This window comes from Hemicordylus capensis, chromosome 4 (genome assembly GCF_027244095.1).
Source record: "Hemicordylus capensis ecotype Gifberg chromosome 4, rHemCap1.1.pri, whole genome shotgun sequence".
In the NCBI taxonomy this organism is placed as follows: domain Eukaryota; kingdom Metazoa; phylum Chordata; class Lepidosauria; order Squamata; family Cordylidae; genus Hemicordylus; species Hemicordylus capensis.
In genome coordinates this window covers 187,933,893-187,952,265 of record NC_069660.1, presented here as the reverse complement: position 1 = coordinate 187,952,265, position 18,373 = coordinate 187,933,893, and the positions used below count along the sequence as shown (strand labels likewise).

Genomic DNA, 18,373 nt, shown 5'->3' with positions numbered 1-18,373 from the left:
TAAGTGTATTTTCGGGAGCTAATTTGTCATTATTGTCTAAGGATCTTATAGTTTTTGTGTTAACTGCAGCTAGATTATCCATTGCTCAACACTGGAAGTATAAAACCATGTCTTTGACATCTTGGTGTCAGTTTATGTGGCATATTGCCATATCTGAAAAACTGACCCATATTATCCACCTTCGAGCAGGTCAAGCTAATTCTAATGATTTTTTCATGATATGGTCAGATTTCATTTTGTTCACAAATCAAGATAATTTCAGTCATTCTCCTCCATCTAATTATTTACATATCTGGAAGGATGGTTAATGAATGTCATTATGTATTAGCTTTATTATTCATGTTTATGTATTGTAATTAAAAATAATTTTTTAAAAAAAGAAATCAGACAGCTCAAGTAATGCTTACAGACTGGGTACCTGCTTCAGATTTTTTTATATTTAAAAAAATTAAAATTTGAGCAAAGGAGAGCCTTCTTTTAATTCAATGCTGTCACTTAATGCTCCGTTCATTTAAATACAAAAAAAGTTAGTTGAACTCCAAAGCTGAAAATGGGTAGAAGTGCGGTTAAGCACTTACACATTTTATTTCATTCATTCATTCAATATATCACCCTTCCTAAAGTGACTCAGGGCGGTTATTTTAAAATACACACATAATAAAACAACAAAAACATTTAAACCAGATTAAAATTAAATCCAGGTATCATTAAAAGCCAAGCTAAAAAGATGGGTCTTTAAAGCTCTTCTGAAGGCCTTCAAGGAAGATAACCCTTTTATATCCATGGGGAACGCGTTCCACAACCTAGGGGCAACAACTGAGAAGGCCCAATCCCAGGTCGCCACCAGATGAACCAGTGCACCCAAAGACGGACCCATCCTGATGAACTTAATGAGTGGTGGGGATCTTGTAGAGAAATATGCTCTCTCAGGTAACCCAGACCTAAGCCACTCTGGACTTTAAAGGTAATAACAGACACTTTGTACTTTGCCTGTAAACATATCAGCAGCCAGTGCAACTGTTTAAGAACAGGCATAATGTTTTCTCTCTGGGATACCCCAGAGACCAATCTGGCTGTCACATTTTGAACTAACGGAGGTTTCCAAATTATGTACAAAGGCAGCCCTACATAGAACACATTGCAGTAGTCCAGTCCGGAGGTTACCAACTGGTGTACCACTGTTTTCAGTGCTACACATTATACAGGATCTCTTTGAACAACAGATTATTCAGATCATGCACCTCACCAGAAGTTCATGCTCCTCACCAGAAGAAGGAGAGCTGGTCTTGTGGTAGCAAGAATGACTTGTCCCCTTAGCTAAGCAGAGTTTACCCTGGTTGCATATGAATGGGAGACTTGATGTGTAAGGACTGTAAGGTATTCTCCTTAGGGGATGGAGCAGCTCTGGGAAGAGCATCTAGGCTCCAAGTTCCTTGCCTGGCATCTCCAAGATAGGGCTGAGAGAGATTCCTGCCTGCAACCTTGGAGAAGCTGCTGCCAGTCTGTGTAGACAATGGACCTATGGTCTGACTCAGTATTTGGCAGCTTCCTTTGTTCCTACGTAAGTGACCTATAGATGAGAATGGCCTTTGGTCATTATGGCTGAGAATGATGCGAGTTATAGTTCATCACTGTCTAGGGACCCAAGTCTGAGAACCCCTGGGTTAATGGGAACTGAGAAGGGAGGAGAAAAACTGTGCAAACACAATGAAACGATGTAACAGAATGAAGAAAAAACAAGTTTAAAAAATACCTCAGAACAAGAGCCTGTAGCCTCAACCAAAACATGAAGGAACTATAAGAGTTTGCAAGCATTCTACAACAATAGCAGCTTGGTTCAAATGATACTTCCAGCAGTACATGTGAAGAAGGGGACATGCTAAGAGAGCACCCTTCAGGACATCCTCCACAGATGTCCCAACACTCTCCCAGCAGTGGTCCCTCTAATTTTTTTCATCTCTGTGTGGAATGAGTCTTGTTCTGGGCAGCAGTATCAAGGCACTGTGTGCGTACATGCATTCAGAGTGGGGCCTTCCTGATTCAACCTGAGTGGGATCTATAATTAACTGAGAGGACATCAGAAAACTTGTGAGCGTGTGTATGTGCGCATGCCTTAGAGGGAACAGTGCCTCCCAATGCATACACTGAGTGAATGTGGGGGCTGTTCATCTGACCTCCCGATAAACACATGCTTCAAGTACTTAAATACTACGACATGTTTAGGGGCCATCACACTCAATCAAGGGATGCACCAGAAGGACATCCTGACAAGCATGCTGTCAGTATGCCTGACTCTTCTTCACCTGTGCTGCCAACTGTATTGTTTGAATTGGCCTATTAGCAAGACCAGTGCAAGATCTTTGGGTGAAGGATTCTTCATGAGGAAGAGTTCATAACCAGCAGGATCTTGAAGCCAAAGGCCAGGTTGGAGAGGCATGCTGAAAGAAGTGGGCATCATATAGTCACCACCTCTTTGTCTCTTCTGTATAAGAAGAGAACATCTTCTTTGCCATGAGCCCCACTGCCTGTTAAGATCATTTAGAGAGGTTTGTCTGCAGTTGTCGCCGACTCATTGGCAGCTACTTGGGAACAGGCCTTCTCTGTTGCTGCCCCTGGACTTTGGAATGCACTCCGTATTGCAATAAGAGCCTCCCCATCTCTGGCAACTTTTAAAAAGGCACTGAAGACACATTTATTCACTCAGGCTTTTAATTAGATTTATAGTTTTAATATTTTTAATATTGAGTTTTAAATGTTTTCAAAGTTTTAAATGATTTTAATTGTTAATGGCCCAGACAGGCGTGTTTTGGGCAGTATAGAAATATTTTAAATAAATACATAAATAAATTTGAGACCAGCAAGAAAAATAATCATGATGTGCCAAATGTTTCACTCTAGTCCCTTGCCCTTCTCATCTTTGAGAACTGGTCTCAGCTAGTTTTCCTGAAACAGCAGCATAACTATGTGACCGAGGGGGCCATCTTAGATTCCTGGGCTCAGCCAGGTCACTTGTACCTGTGCAGGAAGCTGTAACAAGATTGTAACAAGATTGGCATTTAGCATTAGATTGGAGGGAGCAGATGACAGCCCAAATGACTAACTTTTCAAATAACAGCTCCTGATATAATTGTTTGCTATATACCACAGTAATGTGTAACCATAAATAAGGAAAAGGAAGACAAGGCTTACAAAAAACTTCCATAGCTGCTTGCCAAGCTGCAGCCTGGCCATCCAGGTGAACAGCCAAGTCCCAAACTGCAAGTAATTCAGGTGGACTTTGATACGTTTAAATATGATTTTGCCTTCCAAGCATATTTGCAGTAGGCAGGCTTGCAAGAGAGAGGCCTTATCTCTAAGTGGGGAAAAGCACAGGGCTGAGCTCCTTCAACTATATCTGCTGAAAAGGGAGAGGCCTGAAAATACATACAGAAGCCTCAACTTCAGATTTCACCTTTTCAGAAAGAGAAACAGAAGCAGGGCCACAGATTTTTGTTCGGAATTGAACAGATGTTTCACATTTGTGGCTATCATAGGTATGCCCTTGTAAGTTGCTTTTCTTCTCCAGTGTTCAGACAGCCTTTGTCTCAGAGCAAGCTCACGTGAGGGAAAGAAATGCTGGATCATCCCTGCTGAGCTGCATGACTAGGCTTTTTCTAAAACTCTTCTGTATTCTGTATTATTGGTAGGTTCAAAAATGGCTGCTGCCACCACCACCCCTCTTTATTACAGAGCTTTAACTTTCCTGGGCTTGGGTAGAATCCCAGGAAAAACTCTTTATTTTGTTACTAGACAAGTACAAAAATCTTCCATGTGGAAGCCTACATGTGGTGAGAAAACTGATAGCTGCTGAACGCCTGAAGAGCTGTGTTTGCACCAGAGAAATCCTCTTTAGGCCCCGCTTTCTGAGTTAAAAACCAACTCGGAGAGGTTTGTAAAAGCAACAGAACAAAAAGAAAAACAGTTTTATTCAGGTACTACAGACTGCTTCCATCTAAGCCTTACTCAGCATTTAGTTACAGATAAAATACTCAGTAGGCTACAAGAATACTTCAAAAGCACCCCGAATGATGTTGGGGTGGCACACTGTAAAAACCTCAGTTACCCAGTTGCAAAGAACAGGTATGTAGGAAAATGTGAAAAGCACACTTAAATGCGTACAGAGTCTTTTGCTATGCCCTAGGTGTATGGGGCATAGGCTAGTGTTTCTTATTTCAATTACGTTGTAGGTAAACTATAATAGATCAGTATCAGGAATACGCAACACACACACACTTCTAACACAAAGTCTTCCTAAAACAATTTCTCCTGCTCTGTACTTCTGAAGCCAAAGCCAAGGCTTCCTTTTCTTGAACTCACCAAACCCTGGTTGAGAATTCAAGTTTCCTGCCCTCCTGTCTTTCCAGGACCTGACAAGTCATTTTCTTGGAGCCATCCATCCTGGCCACATGTCCTTCTCTAACAGTCTTCTTCCACCCAGCAGCTCTCTAGGTCCCACCCACCTGGTGTGCTGATTGGCTGAGCCCTGGAGTTCACCAGTCTGTCAGTCAAGACTGGGTTCACTTCCGGTTAATTCTTTAGGGGAAAGGATAGCTGATCATTACAGTGCAATACTTTGTTACTAGAAAATTGCATTTATTGCCCTTGACAGCTTGCCATTGACAGTGGATTCTGCATGGAATGTAATTATGCCATGAATTCCTATAACACTTACTGGGTAGAACATGGCTAGTGCCAAATGACAATTTCATAGACTGTGTTAACATTGTACTGCTGCTGCTGCTGTTGTTAGCCTACTTTTCTTAAGGAACAACTCTGCAATGCCTGGACCAATTTGAACCAAATTTGGAACAGTTGTAGTGCCTCCTCAATGGCATAGTTTGTATGATGTCATCCACCCCAATTCAAGATAGCGGATATATGAAAGTTTGAAGTACAAGTGGGCTAACTTGTGAACCAAATTTGGAACAGTTGTAGGGACACCTCAGAAGCATAGTTTGTGATTATTTATTTATTTATTTGAGACATTTTATATACTGCCCACTCCGAAGACTCTGGGCAGTGTACAAAAACATGCAAAACAAGACAGCATTAAAATTACATTCTAAATAAAACTAAAGTAACTAACGGGAGGGGGAATAGGTAAACTACAGGTTAAAAGCCTGGTGAAAAAGAAAAGTCTTCAATAGAGATTTAAAAATCGACAAGGAAGGAGCCAAACAAATCTGCAGGGGAAGGGAATTCCAGAGAAGTGAGGCAGCAACCAAGAAGGCCCTTTCACGGGTCCTAGCACCCTGAACCTCTCGGAAATCGGGGACCGACAAAAGGGCCATCTGAGCAGGTCTGACCGTATGGGATGTAACTGGATGGGAGCGGCAGGTCTGTAGGTAAACCAGGACCTTAAATTGAATTCAGTAGCAAATAGGCAACCAGTGCAATGACTGCAGGAGAGGTGTTACCCTGTCATATTTACTGGCACCCATAAGTAAACGAGCCGCTACATTCTGGACCCGTTGTAGCTTTCCGATCATCCTCAAAGGTAACCCTAGATAGAGGGCGTTACAATAATCTAGGCGGGAGATTATGTCATCCACTCTAATTTAAGATGGTGGATGTGTGCTCATTTGAGGGGGAACATTTGAGGCGAACTTGTGAATTACCCAACTGATTTAAACCAAATCTGCAACAGCTGTAGGGACACCACAATAATGTAGTTTGTGATGATATCATTCACCCTGATTCAAGATGGCAGATGGATGAAGGTTTGAGGAACAAGTGGGCTAAACTTGTGAACCACTTATTTGAACCCCATTTGAACCAAATTTGGAACAAAAAATATTTATATACCACTTTTCAACACGAGTTTCCAAAGCGGTTTACACAGAGAAATAACAAATAAATAAATAAGAATGGATACCTGTCCCCAAAAGGTTCACAGTCTAAAAAGAAACGTAAGGTAGACACCAGCAACAGTCACTGGAGGTACTGTGCTGGTGCAGGGGGAAGTGTCGGGACAGTTGTAGGGACACCTCAATCGTATAATTTGTGATGCTGTAATCAAACCCAGTTCAAGATGGTGGACGTGTGAATATCCAAGGTGCAGGTGGGCTAACTTGTGAACCAGCTAAACTATTTGAACCAAATTTAGTACCATTGTAGGGATAAATAGGAACACCTAAATGGTGTTGTTTCTGATGATGTCATCCACCCCAATTCAAGATGGCAGACACCTGCATGTTTGCGGTTCAACTGGGCTAGTGTGAACTGCCTGATTTGGACCAAATTTGGTACAGTGGTAGGGACACCTCAACAGCATAGTTTGTGATTATGTCATCCACCCCAGTTCAAGATGGTGGATGTGTGAAGATTTGAGGTGCAAGTAAACTAACTTGTGAAGATGGTAATTATTAAGTTTATAGTAAAAAGGAAAGTAGGCAGATTAGTTCTTACCTTAAGTTCTTGTTTTGAAGTTGTATGCTCCTGTATTGTACAACATCAGCATAAAGCAAAACTGACACAATAATGAGAGAGAAGACCTTTTGACATACTCGAGAATTCATGGTTACTCAGTATGGTCTAACTTTGGCTCCAACTATTACTAGGAGAGCAACCCACCACAGGTCCTAGTCCAGCCAGTGAGTCTCAAGCAAGAGTGTGAGAGGTTGTCCTAGACAGTTGGAGTGAGGGTGGGTTTTCTACAGCTGTTTGACAGTCACCAGAACATCTACCTGAAGGGGGTGCAGAGTTGAGCTTGGTGCCTTGCTGTTTGCTGAGTGTACTATCTGCAGTGAGCTGGGGAGAAGGAGAGAAGACGCTCCATCTCTGTTTTTTAAAAAATTATTAAACACGTCTTTTTAAAGAGACATTCTAATGTTTTATTTGCTATTTATGTCTGGTAGGTTCTTTAGTTTTTATAGTTCTCAGTTTTTAGCTTTTTATTAATAATTTTTAATTTTAGACCAGTAGACACAATAGCTCCTAGAGGCCTCTCTTACTTGCTTTAAAGACAGCCCCGTAGTATTTGGATGAACTACGGGAGCTGAAGCGGCGAGGTAGATGACTAGAGCGCAAGTGGAGGAAGACTCGATGCAAGTCTGATTAGGTTAAACACAGAGCACATTTGAAGATCTATGCTCACGCAGTGTGTGCGGCAAAGAAGCAGTTCTTTTCTGTCCGCATTGCTTCCACAAACTCACATCCAGCTGAGTTGTCTAGGGTAGTGAGTGGGCTAGTATGTACTCCTTGAATTTAGGCTTGGAACCATCGGTTACTCTCGGTGACATTTTTAACCACTTTTTTGCGGATAAAATATTTCTTATTCAGGCTCAGCTGGATTTCACAGTTACTGCAGAGTCTACTGTGGAGGTGCCCAGCAACTCCTCTTATGGGATTAGATTGGATCATTTTTAGTTTGTGACTCCTGAGGAAGTGGACAAACTGCTTCGGACTGTGCGTCCTACAACCTACAACCTGTTCTCTTGACCCTTGCTCAATTTGGCTTATCTCATCTGATAATCATATTATCAAGGAGGGTCTGGTAAATATTATAAATGCTTCTCTGAGGGAAGGCAGGATACCTCCTTGTCTTAAGGAAGCTATTATTAGATCACTTCTGAAGAAACCTGCATTGAATCCCTCTGAGTTAGCTAATTTCTAACCTTCCATGGTTGGCTAAAGTGATTGAGCGGGTGGTGGCCTCTCAGCTCCAGGCAGTTTTGGATGATGCAGATTATCTAGACCCATTTCAAACCGGCTTTCATGCAGGCTATGGGGTTAAGACTGCCTTGGTTGGTCTGATGGATGATCTCCAACTGGCTATCGACAGAGGGAGTGTGACTCTGTTGATCTTTTTAACTCTCTCTGCGGCTTTTGATACCATCAACCATGGTATCCTTCTGGACCACCTGAGGGAGGTGGGATTGAGTGGCACTGTTTTACAATGGTTCCACTCCTACCTCTCTGGTATATTTCAGATGGTGTCACTTGGAGACTGTTGCTCTGCAAAGTGAGAACTGAAGTGTGGAGCTCCACAAGGCTCCATACTGTCTCCAATGCTCTTTAACATCTACATGAAACTGCTGTGAGAGATCATCAAGTGGTTTGGTGCTGGGTGTTATCAATATGTTGATGATACCCGGATTGACTTCTCCATGCCAACCTCATCAGGAAATGGCATATCTTCCCTAAATGCCTGCCTGGAGGCAGAAATGGGCTGGATGAGGGATAACAAACTGAAGTTGAATCCAAATAAGACAGAGGTACTGACTGTGGGGGGTTGGGACCCAAGAGATTGTTTAGATCTGCCTGTTCTAGATTGGGTTACACTCGCCCTGAAAGATCAGGTACATAGCTTGGGAGTGCTCCTGGATCCAAAGTTCTCCCTGGTTTCTCAGGTTAAGGCAGTGGACAGTAGCGCTTTTTATCAGCTTCAGCTGATACATCAGCTATATCCATTTCTAGAGGTGAATGACCTTAAAACAGTGCTACATATGCTGGTAATCTCCAGGCTTGACTACTGTAATGTGCTCTACGTGGGGCTGCCTTTGTACATAGTCCGGAAATGACAATTGGTACAGAATGCGGTAGCCAGATTGGTCTATGGGACATCACGAAGGGACCATATAAAATCAGTTTTGAGCGAACTGCACTGGCTGCCGATACATTTCCAGGTGAAATACAAAGTGCTAGTTATTACCTATAAAGCCCTTAATGGCTTGGGTCCAGGCTATTTAAGGGAGTGCCTCCTTTGTCATGAACCCTGCTGCCTTTTATGATCTTATGGAGAGATCCAGTTATGGTTGCCACCAGCTTGTCTGGTGGTGACTCAGGACTGGGTTTTCTCTGTAGCTGCCCCAAGGCTTTGGAATATGCTCCCTGCTGAAATCAGAGCATCTCCTTCTCTGTTTGTTTTCAGGAAGACCCTCAAGACTCCTGTTCTCGCAAGCTTTTAATTAGAATTAGTTTATTTTAATAATTTGTTTTATATTGTTTTTATTGTGATTTATGTATTTTAATCTGTGATTTTTAATATTAAATTTTGCACATCACCTAGAGATGTACATATCAGGTGGTATAAAAATATGATTGATAGACAGAATAGCAGTTGTGCTCCACGGAGGCACTTTTGAGAAAAAATGGCTTATGGTGAGGATGTGAACAAATAAGAAAGGTGCAGGAGGTGGCTATATTTGGGTTTTTCTTTCTCCCACAGACTGGCCAACTCTTGAAATTAAAGAGCTGGGTTCCAGTGGGGAACCCAGTGTTTTTGACCATGCTGAGTGGGGAAACTAGAACAGAGTCCTTTGCGAAAGCTGTTTGTTCATCTAAAGTGTTCAGCTTTTTAAAAAAAAAGAGTACAGGGGAAGTGGGTGCCAGATTTACTCCTCTCTATTCTTGCAAGTGGTCAAGTTCAAAAAAACTGGACATGCCAGTTTTTCTGGTTGTTTGGCAACCCTATCTCATCACTATAAGAGTTCTAAGGAAACACTGAGGATTTGGGGACTGTAATAAGATTCCAAAGCAAAAGTCTGACAACACTGGTGAGATCTGAACCAGCAACTCCCTAGGGCAGAGTTCCTTCTCAGGGCCAAACTAGATGCTATGTGCAGAGGCACTCTTACCCCTGGACTTCGGGGCTGAAGTCCGAGGCCTCCACACACCCTGGACACCCCCCCGCCAAATCCTCTTTAGTCTGTCTTGGGTGGTGTGGTTTGTGCCCTCAGGAACTTATGTTAAAAATGATACTTAACTTGTAGTGTGTTTGTAGGGGGGCGGTGGCGCTCCAAAGGCCTTTAGGTCCTGGTTCCAAAATTACCTAGGTGCACCTCTGGCTATGTGAGTAGGATCTCCAGCTTTTTTCTTCTTGATTAATAGCAATGGCAGGGAGGGTGACATTCGGATCAGAACCACAGTGCTGTTGAAGAGAGACTAACACACCTTCCTGCAATACATTTACCCCAAAGACTAAAACATAAAATGTACCCATCTTGTCTAATTTGGCCCACAAGTACTAGGCCTGTCTAAGCGCGCACAAGTGGATGCTATCTTCATTATGTGACTGTCAATATAAAAGGGATGCAAACTCACACAATGCAGATAATATTACACATCACACTACTAAAAATGTTTTTCCTCATTTACTCATGCCTGAAATGAGAATATAAAAGAAATGCATTGCTTAGAAGGCACAGGCTACTGAAAACACCCTCCGTGTGTAGTCGATGGAAAGAAGTTTCTCCTCTAAGGGAAGGAAAGAAATTATCTGGAAAGTGTCCTTTTTTGAAACAATAAGCAGCTAGTAGCTTGATTTTGCTAGATTTCAAGAGAGGTAGATTTCTGTTTCTGTATCCACAGAGACAGAGTTACTCCGAAATGTAACTCGGACGGCGAGTTACTCTCCAGTGACGATACATTATGTGCTCTCTCACTCACACACAACACACACACACAGTCACTCCACCACAAAAGCGAGCAGCAGGTGTGCTTCGTTGCTGACTGGCGTGATAAAATGGCTCTGGTCGCTATTTTGCCATTTTGGGACAGAAAACCTACACCGTAACGAAAGTCTGGAAGGCAATTTTGTCCCACAACGGCGGATTTTCACGTATGTAGCGAGAAAACGGATAGTCTCCCAAAACTCCCCGCCCCGTAGCGACCTGACCATCCCCGCAAGCGCAAAACGACGCAGACGCCGAGGCGCTTTTGGCAACCTGCAAAAAAAGGCCTCAAGGAGGAGCCCAATCAACGCTCTGGCACAGAGAAATCGTTTGGATGAGACCCGAGCCTGCTGCATGGCCAAACCGTGGAACCTCCCCAACTTCGCCTCACAGGCAGCTCAGCCTCAGACAGCAGAAAAGGAGACGGGAACATCCTCTGTTAGCAAGGAAGCAGCACACCCTTTCCTCCCGAAACTGCATCTCTTCGCTTGCGCCACACCCTGCCGCCCTCCGTTACACAAAGCAGAGCAAAGCGAAGCAGGCGCGGAGTTGTTGCTGCCCCGCCAGTGATCAGCAGCGCTTCGCGGAGTATTTAGCTTTCAGCCGAGCCCTGGAAAAAGCTCCAGGAGCCATGAGAGCAGCGGTTGCCTTTTGCCAGTTCCACAGCGAATCCTTTCTAATGCCTGCCTTGCCTGCAGCCCTCTCTCACCTGCGGCCGCCAGATGGGCGGTGGAGACTGCCATTTCTCTGCCCGCCATCGAAGGGTGGAAGTCAAGGGAACACACACACGGCCTCTTGGCCTCCTCTGGCCCCGCCTTGTGGCGGACAGAAAGCGATCTCAGCCACGCCTCTGAGCCTCTTTTGCACCGACACGGACAAGAGCTCTGGGACCAGCCCCATACTTCCCCGGGGGCAGCTTGAGAGCTTAACGTCATACCTTCCGTAAGTGCTATCAAGGCTTTAGATTAAACCTCACTCTCTCGAGGAATCACAAACTCAAGCTCTTCTGAGGCGGACTCAGTCGCCTGCTTGGAAAGATCACTTTCCTGTCCCTTTTTGGTTCTGGGACAATCCGAATTGTTAGGGGCGCGTCTGGCCAAAACCTTGAAAGGAAGGACGTTCTCGTGGAGGGACTCTATAGAACTGCTTATCCCACACCACGCCAACAAAAATTCAAACCAGTCTTTTCAAATGTATGTTATAAAATGGGCTTCTGGGAGGCAGCAATGAGCAACACCAAGCATGTTTTTTTTTTAACACGGGTACATGGTTTTGTAAAATATTTTGCAATGATAAAATAAAGATAAAGCGTGCTGTCGAGTCAGTGTCGACGCCTGGTGCCCACAGAGGCCTGTGGTTCTCTTTGGTAGAATACAGGAGAGGTTTACCATTGCCATCTCCTGTGCAGTATGAGAGGATGCCTTTCAGCACCTTCCTGTATCGCTGCTGCTGGTTATAGGTATTTCCCATAGTCTGGGAAACATACCAGCGGGGATTCAAACCGGCAACCTCTGGCTTGCTAGTCAAGTCATTTACCCACTGCACCATTAGATGGTTAATGCTAAAATAGCAAAGTGCTGTTTTATCATTGCCGCGCTGAAAATTTAAATTATGTAGGATAATCTTCACTGCGTTTTACCTATGTTCAGTCACAAGCAGGTTCAAAATAAATGCATACAAAATAAAATTGGAATAAAAGCAGGTATAAAGACTGAGGTTGTCCTACAAAGGAAGAGGCATAGAGGTTTTAATAGACTTCGGTTGACAACGCTCGCCTGAAGAACAGCGTGTCTGAAATTGTGTGCAGCTGCAGAAGAAATATTCACTGTGCTATGCCTGTGCTATATATTCACTGTACTATTGTTCAGCAGAGTTAGACATTTGTTTTCAGTCAACGTCATCACTTTTAGCTTAAAAAGTTCACAATCATGCAGTGCAGAAGTTGACACAGAATCCTCAACTTCCTGTATATACACTTTTTTGAGTAGTGGGAATCTAAGAATAGCAGCCTCTCTAGATACAAGTATGTTATTTGAAAGTTTTTTACTCTAGAAATTCTACTGTGTGCTGTTCCATAGCTTCTGCTCAGTTCAGTAGAATTTATGCAGGAGAACTTCCTGGTGGGTTGTGTGCCACTTGGGTCAGATCTGTCTGTCCATTCTTGTTGCCCATCATCATGGCCAAAATCTAGAAATCACGCCACCTCACTCTTCCCTCGTGGTAGGGCATCTGCTAACCAGCATAAAGTCTAGAAAGTTACATACTGCCAGGTTTAGAAATTACCACTGGTCTAACATCCCTCTTTGGTTCCCAGCAGCTTCCAAGATGATTTGTGAACAGAAATGATTCAGCTTGGTTAAAATGGAATACTGTCAGTTACTGACAAGTCATTGCAGTCAAGTCGCTCGTTGAAAATGGAACGGTAGGCAGAGAAGTAAGCAAATCGGAGTATCGTTTGCACAAGCAGATCTTTGGATAGTATGTATAAATGACATATGAATATAGGTAACTAAAATACTGTATACAAATTAGGCAAAACTCAGGTTATGATCTGTTTTCGCTGTGACTTCAGTGATGAATAGTACCTTCAGCCTAAGTTATATGGAATGTCGTCAGTGGAGTTAACACAAATAGTTAGAAAGTGGAAACCAGTATCAGAGTGCTTAGTTCAGTCATGCTGCACAGTCTATATATATAATACACTAAGGTCCTACGTGGCAAGCGCCATCCACACATTGCTTTACCAATTGGAGGTAACAGAACAGAAGCACCATGATGATTGGGCAGTGGGGATTCCATATGCAGATGGGGTAGAGGAGCAGCAAGGGGGCGCGTGAGCGAGGCAAGTGGCAGAGAGGGGGTGAGAGAGCGATGGGGAAGAGGCAAGTGAACGAGCTTTTTCTTTCAGGTAAATACAGCGATAACCTGTATTTTTAAGGGGGTCACCTTAGAATTTTCTATTGAGGTAAGTACGACACCTTATTTCTAGTGGTGGACTACCTCAACTCAAAGTGAGGTGGCACCCAAACCAATGTCTCTCTGCCTACCTTCTCTTGCCTCCCTGGTGCATATATATTTGTGGAAGAAGGCTGGGACACAACACACATCCCTTGCAGTGTTCCCTCTAACAGGGATTCCCAGATTTTGTTGACTACAACTCCCAGAATCTCCAAGCAGAAGCCATTGCAACTGGGGATTCTGGGAGTTGTAGTCAACAACATCTGGGAATTCCTGTTAGAGGGAACACTGATCCCTTGCTCTACAGTTCAAACACAAAACCAACTTGGATGTATAGTGAGTATATTCATAAGGAAAAAGAATTAAAACCACAACATATGCCCCTTGCTTCACAGTACACATGCAGACCTTTTGGATCAGAAACCAACTTGTGCATATTGTTAAAAAAAAAAAAGTGTTTATTCAGATCTAACAGTTCGTTCCACTTTCACTAGATGTGAAGTACTCTATGGATAACTCTTTTTGACAGCTTTACTGCAGTAGGGAAAAATTCATTTATCACAGGGTTGACCAATTTTCTTGAAATAAAAGTACAGAGAGCAGCGATTAGTGTTCCCTCTAAGGCGTGCACATGCTCACAAGTTTTTGGATGTCCGCTCAGTTAGTTTTAGATCCTGCTCAGGATGAATCAGGAAAGCCCTATTCTAAATGCACATACACTGCTTTGATACTGCTGCCCAGACGAAAACTCACCACACACACACACACACAAACACTAGTAGAGATTTGGCATGAATTGCTTCGGGCACATCCCAGGGGCTGGCAAGGGGTTGCTTTAAATGGAGGCAGGCAGGTCCTACCTGCCACTCTGTCAAGCTGCCGCTGACCCATGCTGGCTCATTGTGGTGCTGTAGCAATCCAAGTTAGTCTGTACCAGCGGCAGCCCATGCCGCTGACCCCTTTAATGTGCTGTACGAGGGATGCTGGAAGCTGCTGCTGGCATGTGCCGCTGGCATGGGCTGCTGCTGGCAGAGACTAACTTGGATTACAACAGCGCCAGGTTGCCTCCATTTAAAGCAACCCCTCGCCCGGTGCCGAAATGTTTCAGCGGCAGGGAGCAGAATCGTTTTGGTGCCTCTTCAAAGAAGCACTGAAACTATTCGGGCACATCCCTAACACTGTGTCCTGCCATCTTGAACTACATGTGTGCCCAGTTTCAAAGCTCTATGCCCAGCCATTCTGGAAATGTAAAGGGTTGGGCAAAAAGGGGGTGGGGATGTTACACTTCTTATCCAGGCAAAGGGCAGATGGGTGGGGGAGGCGGGGCTTAAGTTCCAGAAGTTTTTGTAATGTTCTGCCATGAAATAAGCCACTTACCAGACTGGGTTTTTTAAATTTTTAATTCAAAACAGTAAAAAAACCCACACACATCAGCTGATCAGCTTCAAAATCAATACACAGAGTCCTGATAACTACATCTGTACCAACTTTCAGAACTCTAGGCCAACCCATCCTGGAAATATAAAAGGGACCCTCTTTTCCCTTGGGGAAAATCATGGACCCTCTAGGAGTGAGCACATAGACCTGGGCCCCCAGGTCCATGCTTAACAGCACCCCTGACAACTCCCTGTACATATTAAAACAGCATGTCAGGAATAAGGCTGAGGCTAATTTTTTTCCTATAACATGCTAGCTTTTTACATACAGGTAGTAGTTTTTTGTAGGAGAGTATTTACATGGAGCTTGCTATGTATAGCCTAAAGTGGTAAATTCAAGGGAAAGCTTTACCACTTGATTTCGTTGAACACAAACTGCCCCTCAGTAAAAACAGCAAGAGAGATGACAAAAACATTTCCCCAACAATATTTTTTTTAATTTAAACCAAACATTTTAAATGCCTCACACAGTACTATTGAGACAGATAAAATAGGGTTAGGGTTCCCAATTCCACCATGGCAATTGACATTTGTTTTGGGTTTCTGAGATATTCATACAACACTATCTCATGCTACCACTTCAACACTTCAGTTTCTCTGTTTAAAAAAAATACATGATAGCTAATGGTCTGTGAAATACCATGAAAACTCCCACAAAAGTGAATACTTGCCTACAAATATTTTCCTCTAAACTTATCCACCAAGTCAAATATGATAATATTTAAATTTATAAAAATCACAACCTTTGATAGGACCATCCAAAATGATCCAAAAAAATCTGAATAGCAAGTGCATGAATTCATGTGTCCTTTTGTTTGGTTTTAGATTATGATTTCCCCCTAATAGACAAATATGGCTACCTATGATTTCTAGTAGATTTAAATCTAGATTTATATTTCCATATACTTGCAAAATTCTTTCAAAGTTTTAATTTTTTTTAAACCACAAATTTTTCTTTAAAAAAACGCATTTAATTTCAGCCCCAGAAACTCACCACTTTTTTTTCCTGCTGAGTTAACAATCCTGACTCTTTCAGGTTAGTTCCTCCTTGACCTCATTTTCCTGCCTCTCTAGTTGGTCTGTGCATTTCTTGAGCTTTGGAAGAGGGCTTTTGAAAGATCTTTGAAATTATAATTATTTACCCTTAACAGAGTAGCTGGCTGTAGCAAAGCCTTCTTTTCAGAAATGGCTGCTCTTTATAGACCAAACGACAAGGGAGGCCAGGCTTCCTGTTACATTTCCGATAAGCTTCTCAAATGTTTCATAGCCTTTGCACACGATTCTCCTGATGCAAACCACAAAAGCTGTTCAGCCCAATGTTGGGGAATAAGGCTTCTCCTTTCTGTCATGGGTGTGCAAGAGCAGAATTTAACTCACCCTCAATCCAGGATAGTTGCATTCCTACTAAGAGTGTCAGGGTTGGGGTTTTGTTTTTTTGTTTTGGTCACAAGTATTCAAAGAGAGTGGGCCTTATGTACAGCTCACACATCTCACAGTTCTGTGAGAGGAGAGCTGGTCTTGTGGTAGCAAGCATGACTTGTCCCCCTAGCTAAGCAGGGTCTGCCCTGGTTGCATATGAACGGGAGGCTAGAAGTGTGAGCCCTGTAAGAGATTCCCCTCAGGGGATGGAGCTGCTCTGGGAAGAGCATCTTGGTTCCAAGTTTCCTCTCTGGCATCTCCAAGGTAGGGCTGAGAGAGATTCCTGCCTGTAATCTTGGAGAAGCCACTGCCAGTCTGTGAAGACAAGACTGTGCTAGACCGACCAATGGTCTGACCCAGTATATGGCAGCTTCCTATGTACTTGCCCATATTCATAGGAACAGCTATTGCAACCAGCGCTTAACATACTTAATTCTTGTGCTTTTCTCACTGAAAGACTTAATATGTGGAAGGACCAGGAGTATGAAGAGAGCTGTGTGTGTGCTCCAGTTCTGCAAAGGTAGTAGTCACAGGATGTGGCACTAGCTGCAGAATTCAGCATCCTAAAAACTCAGTTCTTATAAAAAGCAAGTTTCTAGACCTTATGGTTTGTATGGACAAATGCCTGGTGAAATCTCAGAAGCTAGAGTTGGTGTGTAAGTGTACTGCAGCTCTTCAGCCCAGCTGACTTGGGGAAGCAGTTGCGACCAGACTGGCCCCATGTAATAGCTGCTCTAGCTTGGTTCTCAGTCTAAGCAGTGGTCACCAGATGAAGCAACTGGGGTGGGGCCATAGGTCAGTGGGAAAGTATGTGCTTTGCATGCGGAAGGTTTCACATTCAAACACTGGCACTCTCCAGATAGAGATGGAAAAGGTCCATTGTCTGAAACTCTGGAGAACCACTGCCAGTCAGTGCTGGCAAAATTGAACGAAATGAGCTAAGAGACTGACTCAGCATAAAGCAGCTTCCTATGAAATGGCACAGGCTTGCCTTGTCTGCATAAATTTGGTACTTGTCCAAGCTTGTCCCCAGCTTCTGCCTCTGGTCCTTCTGTTTTTTGCTTACCCAAATGTGTATTTAACCCGAGCTTGCTCTCAGGTGAAAAGCGAACCTTCACGTACAGTGTTGCTAAGTTCTGCGTGGCAGTGTGCAAGATCCGTCAGGCCCATAAACTGTGATTTTCACTACTGACCCGTTTATTCTAACATGTCTTTTTAAATACTTTTATTATCTGAGTTGCTTTTAACTTATACTTATATATGTACTTATATATAACCGTCCTGAGCCATTTTTGGAAGGGCGGTATAGAAATCAAATTATTATTATTATTAATAACTATGTTTTATCTCCTTTCTACTAGTCATCCCGTTACAGTTGTATTTCCTTATACAGGTGAAACTCGGAAAATTAGAATATCGTGCAAAAGTCCATTAATTTCAGTAATGCAAATTAAAAGGTGAAACTGATATATGAGACAGACGCATTACATGCAAAGCGAGATAAGTCAAGCCTTAATTTGTTATAATTGTGATGATCATGGCGTACAGCTCATGAAAACCCCAAATCCACAATCCCAGAAAATTAGAATATTACATGGAACCAAGAAGACAAGGATTGTAGAATAGAGCAGATGCCAAGATGTCCATTCATATCTGAAGGGAGAGAGACTTCCTCCACCTATTAACAAGCAACAGAATGGGTGAGTCCTTGTGACTTCCATAACCCTCCCAGGGCTTCTTCAAGTCTTACAACAAAATATGAACTACAGCAGCTCCCTCTGCCGACAGCCAGACCATGCTGCCATTCACCAGTTAGTTAACAACAGGTAACTCCCAAAGTGTGTGCAATGATATATAGATGAAACGCTCCTGTATGCTCACAGCACCAGGCTACACAGGAGAATGCTTGCTAAGTCTCAGCATGGCTTATTGCTTTGCTCTTGCCTCTTGTCAATTGGTCTCTGCTGAAGTCTGTTAATTCTGCTGCATCCCTGCATTGGGTGTGACTGGATCAGTCAGTTGCATATGGTGCATACATATAGGAAATTACTTTGCCCTCTGTATATATGAAGACTGCCTACTGTGTCTCCCCATGAATTATTGCTCCGGACTTGCTTCCTTGCAATC

At 43.2% G+C, this 18,373-nt stretch overlaps 1 protein-coding gene across 3 annotated transcripts in view; it reads right to left on the bottom strand.

Moving 5' to 3' along the window:
* Nucleotides 1-16,011, bottom strand: part of OTULINL (OTU deubiquitinase with linear linkage specificity like) — a 30,031-nt gene extending 14,020 nt beyond the window's left edge. Inside the window, exon 1 of one of the 3 annotated variants that reach the window (XM_053242699.1) lies at nt 15,822-16,011. The gene's annotated coding sequence lies outside the window, so the exon portion shown is untranslated. Of the gene's footprint in view, nt 1-11,142; nt 11,340-15,821 lie in introns of those variants that run through there. The other 2 variants (XM_053242700.1, XM_053242698.1) reach the window with 2 other exon arrangements.
* Between the last annotated feature and the right edge of the window lie 2,362 nt (nt 16,012-18,373).